Source organism: Coptis chinensis, chromosome 8 (assembly GCF_015680905.1).
Source record: "Coptis chinensis isolate HL-2020 chromosome 8, ASM1568090v1, whole genome shotgun sequence".
Taxonomy (NCBI): Eukaryota; Viridiplantae; Streptophyta; class Magnoliopsida; order Ranunculales; family Ranunculaceae; genus Coptis; species Coptis chinensis.
The window spans coordinates 87,240,153-87,256,779 of record NC_141463.1 but is presented as its reverse complement, the minus strand read 5'-3'; the positions used below and the strand labels follow the sequence as shown (position 1 = coordinate 87,256,779).

Here is a 16,627-nt window from a genome sequence, read left to right as displayed (position 1 = left end):
CGCTTTCCTCACTTTCTTAACTTCAACTTCTTCAACATTCTTTTGCGAGAACCATTATCGCGAACCCCGCACCAAGAGGAACACTACAAGTCTTATAAGGATGAACATTGTAAGCAACAACGATTACAAATGTTTCAGATAAAGCCAAATATAATTAACTATGCAATAGACCTTTTGCAATCATTAAGCTGTAATATCTATTCTATTAAGGTCTCGGTCAAAGATTCAGGTTCTCAGAATACCAAGAAGAGCAAACAAGCTTCTATTAACAGCCTATAAGATAAGTTCAGAATGATCAAGGCAAATTGGACAAATGTCCCCGTGAGAGTGGTGATGATAGCCCTTTAGAAGATAATACATTCTGTTATGAGAATGTATCTAAACACAACAAAAAGATTTTGGTATTCATAAGAATGGCTTTCTAAATCCAGCTCCAAACCAAATTTTGATCTCACAATCATGAAACTCAGAAAGGAATAGTTATAATGGATTCTAAATTTGCAGAAACATCATTGTCTTCATATATCTAGCGCAGACATTAATCAGCTAAAGGAATAGTCCAAATAGAGTGTACCCTAGAGCAAGCAATTAAGTTACTCAAGCTTCGTGAACTATAGTAAATACCTATCAACTACAAGTCCATGTGCACTAATTCCTCATTCAATGTACTCTAACACAACAATTCAAATCCTCAAGGTTCAAAAACTCTACAAACAACATAGCAGCTACAAATCGCGAAGTTTGTTTTACTCCTAATCTGTTATACACTAGCACAATCCTTAAAGCTTTCCAGTTTCAAAGTCAACATGTGTGTGTGCTTTATTCCCGCAAAACTAACCTCTCCACTTGCTTCCTCATGTTCACCATTTCCATTTCCAACACTCGTCCCCAACACAAGATAAAAGGAGGTAAACTAACCAAACTCAACATACCTAAATCCTATGCTAACCACTAAACCCTAAACTAACCAAACTCAACATACCTAGTATAAGATGCTCATTCACGATATCGTCTCGGCCAATGAACTTGCACCGGGTCAAATTGTATGCCTCCATGAACTTCGTTCGCGGCATCGTCTGGAATCGCGAGTCCCACCCAATTGCAGGCCTTGATTGAGCAAGCGAGAAATTTCATCGACGACGGGTGTCATCAAAATTAAAACGAAAAACTACATTAGTATATACATTTACATTTATAAAATACCAAAACAAAACAAAACAAAAATTAACGTTGTAAGATATTAACTCACCGATTATGATATGGAAGACTCGTAGGAGTAGTGACTAAGATGATCGGGGTTTATCATTCTCATATGACTATTGTTTTCGCATTCAACTCATGTATCTACTAACACACTCCCATGGATAAGACGGAATGGGTCCTCGTTGTTCAAGTTGAATCAAGTGATTCTCGCCATTTACTCCAATAGGAAGATGCAATATTAAATTTCACATCATACCCATGCGTCCGGAAGTAGTTCACGCCGAGGTCTTTGGTCTTGGGGATCCGAGGGTACAAACTGCATATGACCTAACCGACGACAACCCTTGAAACATTGTAATCTTTCGACATTATCAAGAAAGCATATAAATCCCTCGAAAAATGCTATTTCATCCACCGCCGTGTAGCTCGGACTTGCACATAGGGATACCATTCAACCTCAAATAGCATATGATCGAGGAAATTAATCATTAACCACATACTAATAATATCAATTAATAAATAAAACTATTTACATACAAAAATGCTTACATCGGTACAAGTCATATTATCAATGGTGGCTCGGGTATGCTTCAATGCAGCTGTTGTGCTAGCATAAAAAGACTGAGTAACTGAGTACCTACGAGCACGGCACATGCTCAACTGATAGTCCTCATTTGGGTATGGCCTGAACACCGGGAAGTACTCATAAATCCATGCCTACATTAATATAGACACCCAGTTAATATTGTAATAGATAGATAAAATTGACATTGAAAAGAAAAACAAAAAAACTAATACCTGTAGGAGAGTGAAATAGCCTGAAACACCCTTCACCTTGGCACTTGTGGCAGTCCCAAGACCCTCGCACAAGTAAGCCGGTAAGGTCTGCACCCCACGCGTTGTCTCGATCTCGCAAATTTCAAAAGCAGCCTCGGATAACAAACGGAACGGCAGAGTTCCAGACGTGTCGGTGAAGGCGGTACATCCAAAGAAAAAATAATGCGGATAAGCTCTCACAAGCAAATTGCACCTCTTTTTGGGTTGACGCCTTCTTCACAACAACCCCATTTTCATCACGTAAATCTTCATCTCGTTACCTTCCCAAAGAAATCGCTTCATCAAGAAATCCATCCTAACTTTGGAAGTGAACTTATTGGATTTCATCTCCGCATCTATCTTATCCATGGGTATGCCAAGATCTTTGTGGAGGAGTCTTTTTGTTCTGTTCAAGGTCAAATCAGTGTCCCTACCACCGCTTTGCCTCCTCGATCGAACTCCTAAGAGTTGGGAAACATCGCCCAACGTGATTGTCATCTCGCCCCCACGGCATATGAAACGTGTTGGTCTCTGGATGCCACCTCTCCACAAACGCAGAGACCAACACAGGATCCTGATGCCTGTATACACCTAAGACCAAAGCACATAAGCCGGTTCTTTGAAGCTCCACGTGAAAAGTAGAACAGTTTGAACACTCTCCGAGGATATCCCATTGTACCAACTTGTTTAGGTGCCCATGGCACTTCAACACCCCTCGCTCCGCCTAAAACAACAAAAACTTAGTATTAATGTATGCACAAGTTTCGTAATACAAAATTTAAATACTAATAGACACTAAATGATAATATTACCTGCCCCTCCCAAACATCGCGAGCCACGTGCACTGTCATACAACAGATGTGACACACAAGGGCCACCTCCATAAACACCTCTCTTGAACTCCAAGTCATTGTTAGACTTTCTCACAATATTCACTGGAGGTACAGGTACATGGACTTCCTCGTCATCCTCCTCCTCCTCCTCCGCGTCCTCTTCCTCCTCGTCAGTCTCTTCTTCTGCATCATCAACACCCTCTTCTTCACTATCAGCATGACTTAGAACTACACTCTTCCCACGATCCATATTTACGTCATCGCCATCGTCATCGTCATCGTCATCGTCATCTACATCTACATCTACATCTAAATCTAAATCTACATCTACATCTACATCTACATCTACATCTACATCTACATCTACATCACTAAGAACTGTCCCCTTTCTTCTCTTTTGATTTCCTAACTCTACACCACTTACAACATTACTGGGATCATCCGCTTTCCGATCCCCTCTACGAACTGATGCCGAAGTGGTTGTTCTCCTTCCTCTCTTTTTCTCAGGCTCCTCATCGCGACCCGAACTACTACTCCCCCCACCTAACAACTTCTTAGCACCCGCGGAAAACACTTTTTGTGCATTCTTCACATTCAGATTCTTTGTTCGAGGCATTGCTACAAAATAAATAGGAGTTAAAAATAAGACATTCAACTAATTCAAATTGTTGCAATACCAACGTGAAAAAACAAAGAACAAAATAAGGCGGTGTGCATGCCAATCTATATCTAAGTTCAAAACTCTGACAGAGTTCAAAACTCTGACAGAGTTCACCGAACTCTGAAAGAGTTCAAAACTCTTACATAGTTCACCGAACTCTTACAGAGTTCAAAACTCTGAAAGAGTTCAAAACTCTTAACTCTGAAAGAGTTCACCGAACTCTGACAGAGTTCAAAACTCTGAAAGACTTCACCGAACTCTAATAGAGTTCAAAACTTTGACAGAGTTCAAAACTCTGAACTCTGAAAGAGTTCAAAACTCTGAACTCTGAACTCTGAAAGAGTTCACCGAACTCTGACAGAGTTCAAAACTCTGAACTCTGACAGAGTTCAAAACTCTGAAAGAGTTCAAAACTCTGATAGAGTTCACCGAACTCTGACAGAGTTCACCGAACTCTGAAAGAGTTCAAAACTCTGAACTCTGACAGAGTTCAAAACTCTGATAGAGTTCAAAACCAATTGGATTAATATTATTTAAAGCCGGTAAAGTTTAATCATATCTGATGTATTACTAATGAGTAAGTAGAGGTTGTGGTTTCTAATCATATCTGATGTAACTTTACCGGCTTTAAATAATATTAATCCAATTGGTGACATATTTATTGGATTGTATGAGTACAAGCTGGGTTGTCAGCTCAATTAATAGTTCCCTTTCATTCAACAATTTAGAGATCTAGATAATACTCACTAATGAGTAAGTAGAGGTTGTGGTTTCTAAATTTTTACACAACATCAGCAGACTAACTAAAGCTTGTCCTACAAAAGGAAGACTTCCATAATAATTCAGTGCAATACTTGCTCAATATACGGTCAAGTCAAAGCAGATGCATTTTTCATATCAGTATCAAAACATTTACTTGCATAGTCAGAGCCAATGACCATCACATATAAGTTTTAACAACCAACATTTTACTGTCTCGGTAGTAATTTCAGTGTCAGTTGACATCATAAAGTCTGATTCATCAGTGAACCAAAAACCATCACATATAAGTTTTAACAACCAACATTTTACTGTCTCGGTAGTAATTTCAGTGTCAGTTGACATCATAAAGTCTGATTCATCAGTGAACCAAAAACTTCATGTATCACATGAAAGATTGTGTTTAACATGAAAGTACACAAAAAAAAAATTATCAAAATTAGAAACAAATTATTAAAAGAAAAAAAATTCTTACTCGCTCGTTCCTCGTATGAATCAGATCAAGTGCTTACTGGGGCCCTGCAACAGGTAAATTCAATTACGAAACCGTAAGAGTATAGTACTTGAGATCAACAAACTAAGTGTACAATAATAAGTTAGAACCACATGGCAACTCACGGAAGAGGAACAGCTACGGGTGCTGGACTGGGTGCAGAGGTAGGTGGAGCAGCTGCTTGTGTAGTTGGGGTAGGCTGTTTAAAGTCATGAAGAATGTTCCATGAGATGACATAAGAAACATAAAGGTTAATCATCACTACACACTAGCTTATCTCATTGCAAGGAAAAGAATACATAATCATAATCAGTCACACATAAATTCGTGAAGAAGAAATTTGTGAACTCTGTCAGTCAAGAACCATTAATACCAAATAAGATTAATACGAATTTGTGAACTCGTCAGCCAAGAACCATTAATACGAATTTGTGGAGAATACATAAAGGTTAATCATCACTACACATAAATACATAATCAGTCAAGAACCATTAATACCAAATAAGATTAAGTTGAGAGAATAGTTATACCTAATTTCTTCTTCAAATGAATCTCTTTATAGATTTGTTTTCGCTTTCTCCTTTATAGATTTTGGAGAGAGATCGGTGAAATTGGAGGAGATTTTGTTTTTCACAACGATGAACTAATTGGAGAAGAAGGTAAACAACCCGAAAACAATGGACTATTTCGTGTTTTTTGTTTTCAAAATTCCTGAAATTTTGGTTTTTCTGGAATTTTGTTTTTTGTTTTTCTGATTTCTGTTGTCCGTAGGATCAGTTGGGTTGATGCACGAGATGAAAGGTGTGGATCGGCTGTGTCCACAATGTGGCTACAGTACCTGTGGCTATATCCCAACCCTATATATATATATATATATATATATATATATATATATATTATTTTTTTTTTATTTTTTTTTTATTTTTTCAGTTTGAGGCTGGCGGGCATGAAGAAGGAAAATAAGAGAGTGGCATGAATGTCAACGTTCGAATAAGACTTGTTATGTAATGGGTATGTGAGAGTGGTGGCTTAATAATATAGTCTAAGATGAACATTGTAGTAAATGGTGAGAAAACACTTAACAAATAAAAGTGGAATACTTATCTGAATGTCTGGAGGTAAGATTTGATTAGATCTGGTTGTAGCTCTCCCGTGACACAATATTATAGAAGTTTGGCATTTTGAACCAACTCCATAATGTGTTAGTTGAGCATTAGATCTTCTCTGCCTACCAATGTTTCCTTAGATGACAACAAGAACTTTCCCTATCAGTCTTATAAAACTTCTGACGCTGCTGTTTTTGTTTTAATTTCGTAAGCATTGTCGTGCATCACACTCTCGTGATTGTAATTGAACTTTATACTGGATTTTCTTTTGTATGATTCTGAACATCCAATTTGCCATACTAGAAGTTTGAACCAAATTGGCCTAGTAGAGAACAATAACTTCTCGGTCGTTCCCCACAAACGACGTCAAAGAATGTCGGGGCCAAAAGTTAACCCGACACTCTCGATGTAATGGTGCTTCTGAAAGCTTGGAAGAGATAGGATTAAGTATTTTGGAAGAAGAGAGACTGCACCAACGTTCTGGTTGACTATGTACCCAGTGATGAATCCGGGATCAAATCTCTTAAAACGTAGTTCTGGAGGCTGCAGAAGCCTCCGTATATATAGCAATCTCCTGGCTTGGTGGCCAAGAAAGTGATTCTCGGAGATTGCCTTCCTTGATGAATCCTAGTATGATCATACTTCTCAAATAGGATCAGTCCCCAAGATTTCATTCTATCCCTGTGCAAGATCTTCTCGGATTGCACTAGGATCTCTTGCTTCCGCGGATCGTATTAGTGGATTCAAGTGATCAGGACAGATTGGGTCCTTGAACTTGGGCAATCCGGATGGGCAACTGGATTCGAGTGATCAGGACAGATTGGGTCCATAAACTTGGGTAGTCCGGATGGGCCCTGGACCTGTTGTAAACTTTGACGGATTAAAGAACTAGATGATCCACAACGTTTTAAACAACTACCAGGCTGGTCCGCTGCTGAGCCCATACCTATTCCCTGGTCTGAATACACTTTGACTGGAAATATGATGTAGGGTACACACAACTACCCTTTTTGATGAATTTTTTACTATGTTATTGCAGTGGCTCTATTTCTCATCCTTTTTCTCTATACCAGGTTAATTTGTCTGTATACCTGGTAGTGTACCAATTGTCATTGGTGGATTATAGCACCATTTGAATTGATTATGTAAGTCTCTTATTTTTGAGTTGATTCGATTACTTTTACAATTTCAATATTGAACTAGCATGTATTGTTTAGATTGGTATTGACTTTTGTTTTGGTGGTTGTTGTAGACTTTTATTGACTTGAAAATAGCACCAATAATCAATAAAAATGTTTGGATGATGAAGTTGAGGAGGGTTTTAAGCTTAAAAGACCATGGAATCAAATGGATATATGATACTCCACTTATAAGCGGTCTTCATCAGTTCACCATAGCTTATTATCAACTTCTATTGCCCCTTTCAACCAATTAGAAATATTGTTATGAGATTATGCCATCCATGCACATCGTCACGTTAATTGGTTGTTTCTTAAAGTTGTAAATATAGAAGCTAAATGAGCTGAGGTTAGGTTCTACCTTTTGTGTTTCACGATGTTCTATGTTGTTATTGACATGCATATTTATTTTGACTATGTAAGGGATAAGATCAAAAGGTATTTATTTAAATGGAGTTTATCTTATATAATTTCCATATGAATTCATTCAAATAATTTTAGGTAACTAGCTAATTTTGTACTCATCATAGCTTTGAAGATAGAATGTTTCATTGTTGAGCTTCGACATCATATAGATTGTGTGGATCTCATTTTGAAAGTCGAAACTCTCACGCCATGCCTTATTTGTTTTGTAATAATATTCTTCTTCTTATTATATTTTCCTTTTTTGTGGTGAAGAGAATAGTAAAGACCCACTTTTAGATATATCTTCAATGGCTTCTAATAAGGAGCTTTGCTTTATTCAATAGTCAGTTAATCAAGTAATTATGTCTTCCCACTTATTAATTCTCCCTTTTCTTTTTCTTTTTTTTTTAACTAATGTGAATAAGGATCTTTGGTACGGTTTTTTTAGACAACTAATTTTGATGGGCAAAGAGATGACACTTAAGTTGTAAAGGAATGGAAATTTTGCTAGCTTTGAGACTTTATCGGGTAAGATTATATCGTTTGTTGTTTGTTTGTTTTTTTTTTTGCTTGAATTTGTGGGTTTTACCTTGAGAATAATGGCAGGGAAGTCTTACGAGTTGGTCAGCTTTGCTTCTCAAGTACCGGATGCTACGATGTTTCAATCTTCAGCGTCAGACACAAAAGTTGGTAAGTTGGGCATGTTATATCTCTACATATGTGGATATGAATGTGTTTATTTGTATGTATACTCCATTGACTGAGGGTTTGAATTCCTTTAGACTCCTTTGAGTCCTCTGTTTTTTTAGCTTGCAATAATCTTTTAGGATATTATTTTAAGGAATTTGCAGAAAAGGAAATTGAAAGACTCAACATATACTAATGACTTAAAATTATGTGAACAAATTCACCCTGCTTTGTGTCAAGAAGGGGAGGGGGTTCGTATACCAATGAGTCAATACCTTATCTATACTATTGCTTGAACATATTTATTCAAGACTGTAAGGGAAATATATTCCATAGTAAGAAAACCAACAACAATAAAGCTCACTAAGAAAAAAAAATCCATACTACTCTCAAACTATTTTACGATAAAACCAACAACATGACACCTAAATAAATAAATAACATTTTGAGCTCGATCTGTCATACCCCTCTGCATCTAGCATTGGGTAGACCTCATATGATAATATATATTTTTTGGTAATCACCTCATATGATAATTGTATCAACGCAAGCATAGCTTATTCTTCCATAAAGTTGCATTTGTATACCAGAATGCCGCATCCTATCTTAAGCTAGCATCAGAATTTAACATACAATGGAATATTAGTCTTAACATGTGTAATATGAGTGTTCCCTCTTAACAAAGTATTATTCTGACGTTGTACTTCTGTTACATGTAGGTTTATCTTATAATATGAACAAAATGGTTTTGCTCTTTGTGACATGTAGGCAAATAAACACACAAGAATATTAGTCTTACCATGTGTAATATGAGCATTCACTCTTAATAAAGTATTATTCTAACGTTGTACTGCTGTTACATGTACGTCATGAAACTTGGGGTTTATATTATGATATGAACAAAATGGTTTTGCTCTTTGTGACATATAGGCAAATAAACACACAATCTGCTCCAAAATCTGAAAACAGAATTGCCAAGTAATCGCTTGGGATTCAACCAATGGAACTAAACTCTTATGTTGGTCCCTACTCATAAAACAGAAACATAATGCAAACATCATTACAAACATATGAAAACAAAAAACCCTACGTATCCTAAATCTCACTTTTATCTTCTTCCCTACCAACCTAGAGTTCTATCCAAATAAAAAAGGCAGTGTTTAAAAGTTCCATTCGCCGCGTTCACAATAGCACAAACCTATAAAACTAAAATTATTTTCTTATTAGCTAAAAAGCTTTGAAAACCCCAAACCATTGAAAAAGAATAAAAAAACGCAGAAATCTCAATCTCCCAAATTTTCTTATACTTCAGGTATGGTTTTCTCCTTTTCATTTTAATGTTTTTTTGTTTTTGTGATTCTTTTACCAATTTCTCTTCAGTTACGATGTTCCAGATTCAAGGTGCAAGTCACTCTTGCAAAAAGTGTTGTGAAGGACTGTATGAATGTGGTGTTCAAAGTGCTCACTGAACTTCCTATTGTTCTGTTGAAAATAACAATTAGAAATCAAAGGGTAAGTATGTTGGATTGTGTTTCCAGGTCACTACGTATATTATTTGTTGCTTACAGTTTGCTCTCGGATTTCTTCTCATGGTTTCATCCTTTTTTTTTGGATGAAAATGTTTCATTTATTTATTCCATTCAGTCTTGCAGCGAAGATGGTGTCCCAGCCAAGATCTCTACTCCAGTTCTAGGTAATTTGCTGGGATTTTTATGCTGGTGTTAATGGAGTGACTTTGTGATGAGTGACATTGTGATATTATTATTATTTTTGAATTTTTAGGGTTGTAGGTCATAGCTTGAGTAGATTATATTTGACAAAGACTTTGCACAATAACTGTAATATTAGTTACCAAAGAAAGCTAAGACATGGTGAAACTTCATGAATATTTTTATTCTTGGTCAATATAGATATGTTTTTCATTTGTAAATTTCTAACATAGTCATTCGAGCAAAATGCATAGTCTTTTACTTTTACATTTTTTTTTTCCTTGAGTCAACACATTTGGAAACATGCAAAGAAGAGATCCTGTTGTCGCTAACATAATGATGTCTAGGCTATGAAGATAAAGTTTCCAACTAAATTTAACAAGCCTGCCCATATTATATTAGGTATTTAGATTTTTGAATTTTAAGCAAACACTTGGATATTAAAACTTAATACTTGCTTGTTGTTGTGCATCGTACTGTACCAAAACATTTTTGTCCTTGCTTTTACATGTATTTGACGTTGCTAAGTTTTAGTCATTCTATGCGTGCTAGGCATTAGTGCTTTCTTAAGTCAATTATTTATTTAATTTTTTATTACATATATTTCTTAATACTCTTCAGAGGATAACCTAAGGAAATACAACAATGCACTGGCAATGGCAATGGGAAGTTGAACTGAGTAACCCCAAATGAAAGTTATGAAGGTTGTGGTGGCAAAGGTCAAGAAGACGAACCATAACACACCGTGGATTCAAATTTGAAGAATAGTTGGAGTGACCAAGCATCCCCGCTGGTATGGTCATTATGCTCACCAATTGTATTTCTTTAGTGATTATCTATATAATTTTTCTACGTTATATTTTTTTATTTCAAGTTGCTAATGTTATAGCCTAGAAGATTACAAGGTTTTTAATACTTTTCTAGGAGTGTAAATTTCAATACTAAAATAGTATTTTCCCCATTTGAAAAGTGATTTGGACACAATGGCATGCTTGATGCTTCACCATATTAGTATACCCTTGCGGTTTTTATGACGTCAATCACTATGAAACCTTATTTGGCAACCATTGTATAGATTTGCTGGCATAGTCATAGACCTAAATTAGTTGCATAAAAATTGTAAATATATATAATTAGTTGATTCTCAAAAAATTGGATCCATATTCCATAAAATCATGTTAGTGCAACTCCTCATGATGCAATAAAATGGGTTTATAGTTTCATGTGAAATGGGTTTGACAATTTTGTAAATTCGAGATTGAATACTTTATAGTCATGATGATTGTTGAATAGACGTCTTAATATGTTAGATGAGTTTGAATGTCTCCTTACAGTTGTATTTTGAGGTAAAAAATATTGTAGTTTCATGGCATTAATTATTTATATTTGGGTGTTTCATTACATTATGAGTGGGTTTACACACACCAAACATAGTAGCACTTATACAAGTATGCATTGGTAAGTATATAGTATGCATTTTCACCCTTCAGAAACTAGCTCATGTTCAACATTATAGGTGCATAAGAATGCATTGGTAACTTTATTGTAGTCATGGTAACTGTAATAATGACCGATAAAATATTCCAAAATCCCGTTGACCAAACAAATCTCCAATTCCATTCCATCTTGCTCTAATGCCTTTGTAAGGTTTCCACATAACTATAGTGCAAGTCTAGGGAAACCTTCCCATAGGAATAATTGATTCAAGTGTTTCACACTTGATTGAGCAATTGGACTTAATGCTTTGAGTTTCACAATATAACAAGTACATATTTGTTCTAAACTTCCTGCACCTTTGATCTCTCCAACTTCATTTTAGTGAAACACTTATGGACTTTTAGACAATAAAAAGATTTGGTGTGGGTGTGATGTTGAAGAGGTATTCTAAAGAGTTTGGATTAAGTTGTTCACGTTTTCGTCTTACTGAAATGTCATACAAGGAGGCTCAATGCTGAGGCTTCGACATATATGACCAAGAGTACTCTAGCACACGACTGCTAAGGAAAAAGAATTGCATTATTTTACTACCACAACTAGCGTCGTAAATAATATTTCTCATCTATGTTTACGGTAATGTAGTTAGAGGAAAACAAATAGTTTGGGATTTTTGAGCAAGTAGGCTCAATAAATTTTTAACTTCTTTCAATGGAACATGTAGTTTTTTTAGACAAAATGTGACAAAAATAAAATCATTTTGTGGGATGTTGAGCTTAATCACTGCATTGTTCTTATAATCGGCCATTTAAACTGTAATGGAATCAACAACTTTTGAATGCATAGCCTTTCACAATATTTGCTCTTAGATGGATCAAGCTCATACCAACTCAAATGTTGTAGTACTTTTAATGCACTACAACGAAAAAGTTTATATTTTCCGATATTTATATATCTTTAAGTTCCTTTTGATCAAAGGAAGTTTAGTGCTTCGAGAAATTAATTATTGGACCTGAACAATGAATCCAACACACTCCATCGCTCTTTATTATCTGTAATTTAAGCAACAACCATGTTTGCATTCAAGTCCATCTTCTTTTAATTGTTTCTATATATATTCTTTGTTTATGAATGTATTTTTCTGATATAAAGTCAATAGTACGAATTCGTGGTTGGATGAGAGATATCGGTTGGTATGGTGATTTTAAACCATGGTATAAATCAGTCCACACACAAACTCACAACTTATTGAGCCAGCATGAATCTTTTGTAGCATATGTGATTGTGTGGTTTCTACTATTTCTTACTAAGTAGTAGCAGTTTGATATAACTACTGGGCTTGAAAACCTGTTTTTAAAGATCTTTTTGTGTGTGATTTTGTTGTGGGGTTTCCACATTGTTAAACAGGGTGTTTAGAGTGCTTTGAGATAAAAAGACTCTTCTCTACTGTTAACCAAGCCACTATGCCTTTCTCAAAGCTCATAACACCGATATGTAAGTTACACTATCTTTCTTTCTTCCCTATATCTATTCTTTGTATGAGGAAATTTGATTTATATATAGCTAGGATGTTTTCGATACATTCTAGGGTTCTTGGTCACAAAATAACCTACTATACACAAAGGATCAAGTTATATAATTCAAATCTAAGTTGATATCTGTACTTTAATTTGTTCTCAACTCCTACTTCCTTTCACTTCTCTGGTAATTATATAAACATATGAGTCATGCATGTCTTTCAAATGTAAACTACAGATACGGGAAAAAAAGGTTGGGACTAGAAAGATGATGATCTCTGGATAAGAACTTCTAATTATGTGATTGTGGGTTTGAGTCCTACTGGGTGTGGGTTTTTTTTTTTTTTTTTTTTTTTTTTTTTTTTTTAAGTGGAAATTTTATGGATACTGATAATGATTTTTACAAATAATTAGGACAAGCGTGCAACAAGTCGCGCAAGCAAGTCCTTTCTAGATAGCAAATCCTATTCTTCTAAAAACAAACTCGTTAGAACCAAATTGTCATAACGCTATCACATCCATAACCTTCTGAAGTCTCTTGAGAAGCTCAACCAATTGTTGTTCCAAGAAACCAAAAGTGTCAAAACTAAACGGAATAAAACAATGCTGGTTAGCCATGCAAGCTTCCTCATGCTTCTCCATCTTCCCTGCCGCTGCTCTCTTAGCTGCTTCTCCCACCTCAAAGACTCCATTTCCAAGCCCTACCAACGGAGAGGCTCCAGTTACATCAACACACGTATGTCTCCCCTTAGACCAACTGTAGATCAATACATCCACAGGCCAAAGTGTAGATCTTCCCTCATTCGGATCAGTGAGAAAATTAACGGGAGCCTCCTTTTTCACTTGCCCTCCAGAATGCATCACATAAAATATCTTTGACATGATCATGTCGGTATTTGAAACCTGGAAAATGTCTACAATGTGCTGCATGGTCCCCGAAAGCATATAGTCTACTCTTTTTGCAAACAGGGCATAGACCACCATCAGAGTACAAAGGAATCATGAGGCGATGCAGGAGAATAGAATGATACTCCACGGCGACATACACCGGCCCAAGTCCCTCCATCGAATAGCAAGTAGAAAATCCACGCGGCGAAGTTCGGATTGCAAGCATCCAATATTCGCTTCGACGAAAGCGGATAACACAAACTCCCTCTCAAGACCAGCAACAATCTTATCGTAGAATGCTTCCGCCAAAACTTTTTGTGGTTTTGAGGGGATGGTAGCATTCACAGCCATAGAACTGAGGTCAAAATTGGGCAGACACATACTCAATGCACTGCTAGCAACATCAAGAATCTCATCCAAAGGCACTGGCCCACAACTCCTAAGAATGTGGTTCTGAAGCTCAGAAGTCTGACAACGAGAGGCCACAAAAGCAAAAGTAGAGACATCAGTGGCACAATACATACCTAACCCACCAAGACGTATTGGGAGTGTTGATAAACGCCACTGTAAATCACCGAAGTTAGGACCATCAGAAACCACAATACCCTAGAGAGCACTGCGGAGATGCCGATCAAAAGTCTTGGCTGCCTCTCTAAAAAGGGATGGTGGACAAGTGCGAATCACAAAGACCAACTTAGAGATCCCAGCACAAGCACGTAAGAGAGCTAACTCACACTGTGGATCTTCCAATATAGCTAAACGGTCCATCAAAGTCACAACCTTTTCAACACGCTTGCGAGCAAGGCCTATGACAAAGGATGAATTAGTGCTGACCGCACCTCCAAGCAATCTGACTCCCTGCTGAGGATGGGATAAATCTGAAGGAAAGAGACTAGGAGTGGAGCGTCGTGGATCCAGTGATGGCCAAAATATCTCAGTTTTAGCCACATTAAGAACCATCCCGTAAGAAGGTCCTTCTTCCTGAATCATACCCAAAGCTGTCGCCACCTGTTCTGTATCTCCGATCAGAGTCCCATCATCTAGATACCAAGCCTGTAGCATCAACTGACAACTGGACTGGATCTGCAGAATCAAGGGAAGCAACACCAGTGCAAAAAGAAGGGGACCCAAAGGGTCGCCTTGCTGGACCCCAGTAACCGACCATATGTAGCCATCCCCCATATATAACCTCGCAGGTTGACAATACAAGTACTTAACCCAAGGGGCAATAGCTGGGCAACGGATACGAACCTCTCTCAACATGGTAGTCCGATCAACCATGTTAAAAGCATTTTGAAAATCTACAAGCAGCATCGAAATAGAGGTACTGTCACTGTTGGCATACACTATGCGGTTGACAGCGTGCAAAATCGCTTCTGCTCCACCAGAAACACCAACCCCATATTGAAAATCCTGTAAGTATCCTACCACATCTTGGGAAACTCCTCTCATTGCAATCTTGGAGACCAGCTGACGCCAAACCATCCCCACGGTTATAGGACGAATACTATTATCCGGCTTGAGAAGTGGAGTAAGCGGAGCACTCGCAATGAATTCTGCTAACGGCTGTGGACATCATCCCTATAACCAAAGATTCACCACAGGGGTCAATGCATCTAGCAAATCAGACGATATAGCTACTATGATAAGCTCGAAGACCATCACGACCACAAGAAGTACCTTTCAAAAATGACCTAATACATGACAATAGGACGTCTCTCTCTACCACTAAAGGGGGCCCAGCAAAAGGAATAGTTGATAAGAGCCCAAAACTGTAGTTTTAACCCTGTAACAGTCATACTATTAGACCAATTATGTGATTAATAATTAAGAGTTAACACTAATTACGTGTTTTTATGCATTTCAGGCTTCAAAGTCCATTATGTGCATAAATGTGCCACTTTAGCGAGATAAAGGAGCAAAGGTCGGTTACTAAGGAGTTCCGTGATTAAAGGCCAAGTTTCAAGAAGACAAAGCCTTTCTAAAGCCCGGTCAAAAGCTGAAAAGTCGACGCGGGCAGAAACAGCACACAAGTCAGCAGAACTTCCGAAGGTTGTATCTTTGGACTCAGACCTTGGATTGGGGCCTACCTTATGTCAAAACGACCGGCTCGGAAAGAGCTTTCCAATGGTCTAAGCCTTGATCCAATCAGAGGAGCAGAAGTGGAAGAAAAGTCTGTTGAAGCCAACTGCAGCTGAAGAGGCCTTTTTGGACTGAAAGAATTCGGTTTTGGGCCTGATTCTCTGGCCCAAAACATGGCTCCAAGCCCATGCACGATTTTTGGATCTGAAAGTATAAAAACCAAAGCTTAGCTCTTTGTTAATGGTAGATAGGGTAGATAGTTAAGGTAGCTAGTTTTAGGCCTAAAACAATAGATCTAGTTTTTATTTAATGAAATTAAGTTTAGTTTATATTCCATTCTTGTTTTAGATTAAACTCTTATAATCATTACTCTTAATTAGTTTGATTAATAAAATAGCTAGTTGTTAATTTCGATTCTTGTCATTTACATTTGTGTTAGATCTGATTTCATTTATTACTTGTTATTCAATTCTTAGTTATTAATTAGATTTTAATTATTGTTTAATTTAGATTAGTAAATTTCAATTCTTAATATTATGTTTAGTTTTAATTTAATCGGGAATGATTGCGTAATGATTCTCAGCTAAACCTCCATTAGAGGGGGTTGAGAAGCCTTGATGAAAGCCTCGATTCGATTATCGTAGAAGTCGTCGTAATTTCCTTTCCAATCTAGAAACGATTAGTTCACCATGAGAATGGGTTTAATCGTTCACATACTAGTTATGAATTGGTAGAAATGTCATGTGTAATTAGGGATTAGGAGTAACCATATTGTTCTCGCTGAAGCGATTTCATTCGGATTACGACGATTAAATGGTTAGTAGGATTAAGTCGAAGTTAAGGTGGAATCAATCCC

The 16,627-nt window shown here is 37.0% G+C and overlaps 2 long non-coding RNA genes across 2 annotated transcripts; both read right to left on the bottom strand.

The window, feature by feature from the left end:
- Positions 1-1,619: 1,619 nt before the first annotated feature.
- Positions 1,620-2,065, bottom strand: LOC147483906 (uncharacterized). Its single transcript, XR_015204127.1, has 3 exons — positions 2,002-2,065; positions 1,753-1,920; positions 1,620-1,659 (listed from the first exon to the last, which is right to left on the bottom strand). It is a non-coding gene; the product is annotated as an uncharacterized LOC147483906 (long non-coding RNA).
- A 2,494-nt stretch (positions 2,066-4,559) lies between these two features.
- Positions 4,560-5,208, bottom strand: LOC147483905 (uncharacterized). The gene is made up of 2 exons (XR_015206742.1): positions 4,891-5,208; positions 4,560-4,791 (listed from the first exon to the last, which is right to left on the bottom strand). It is a non-coding gene; the product is annotated as an uncharacterized LOC147483905 (long non-coding RNA).
- Positions 5,209-16,627: the final 11,419 nt, after the last annotated feature.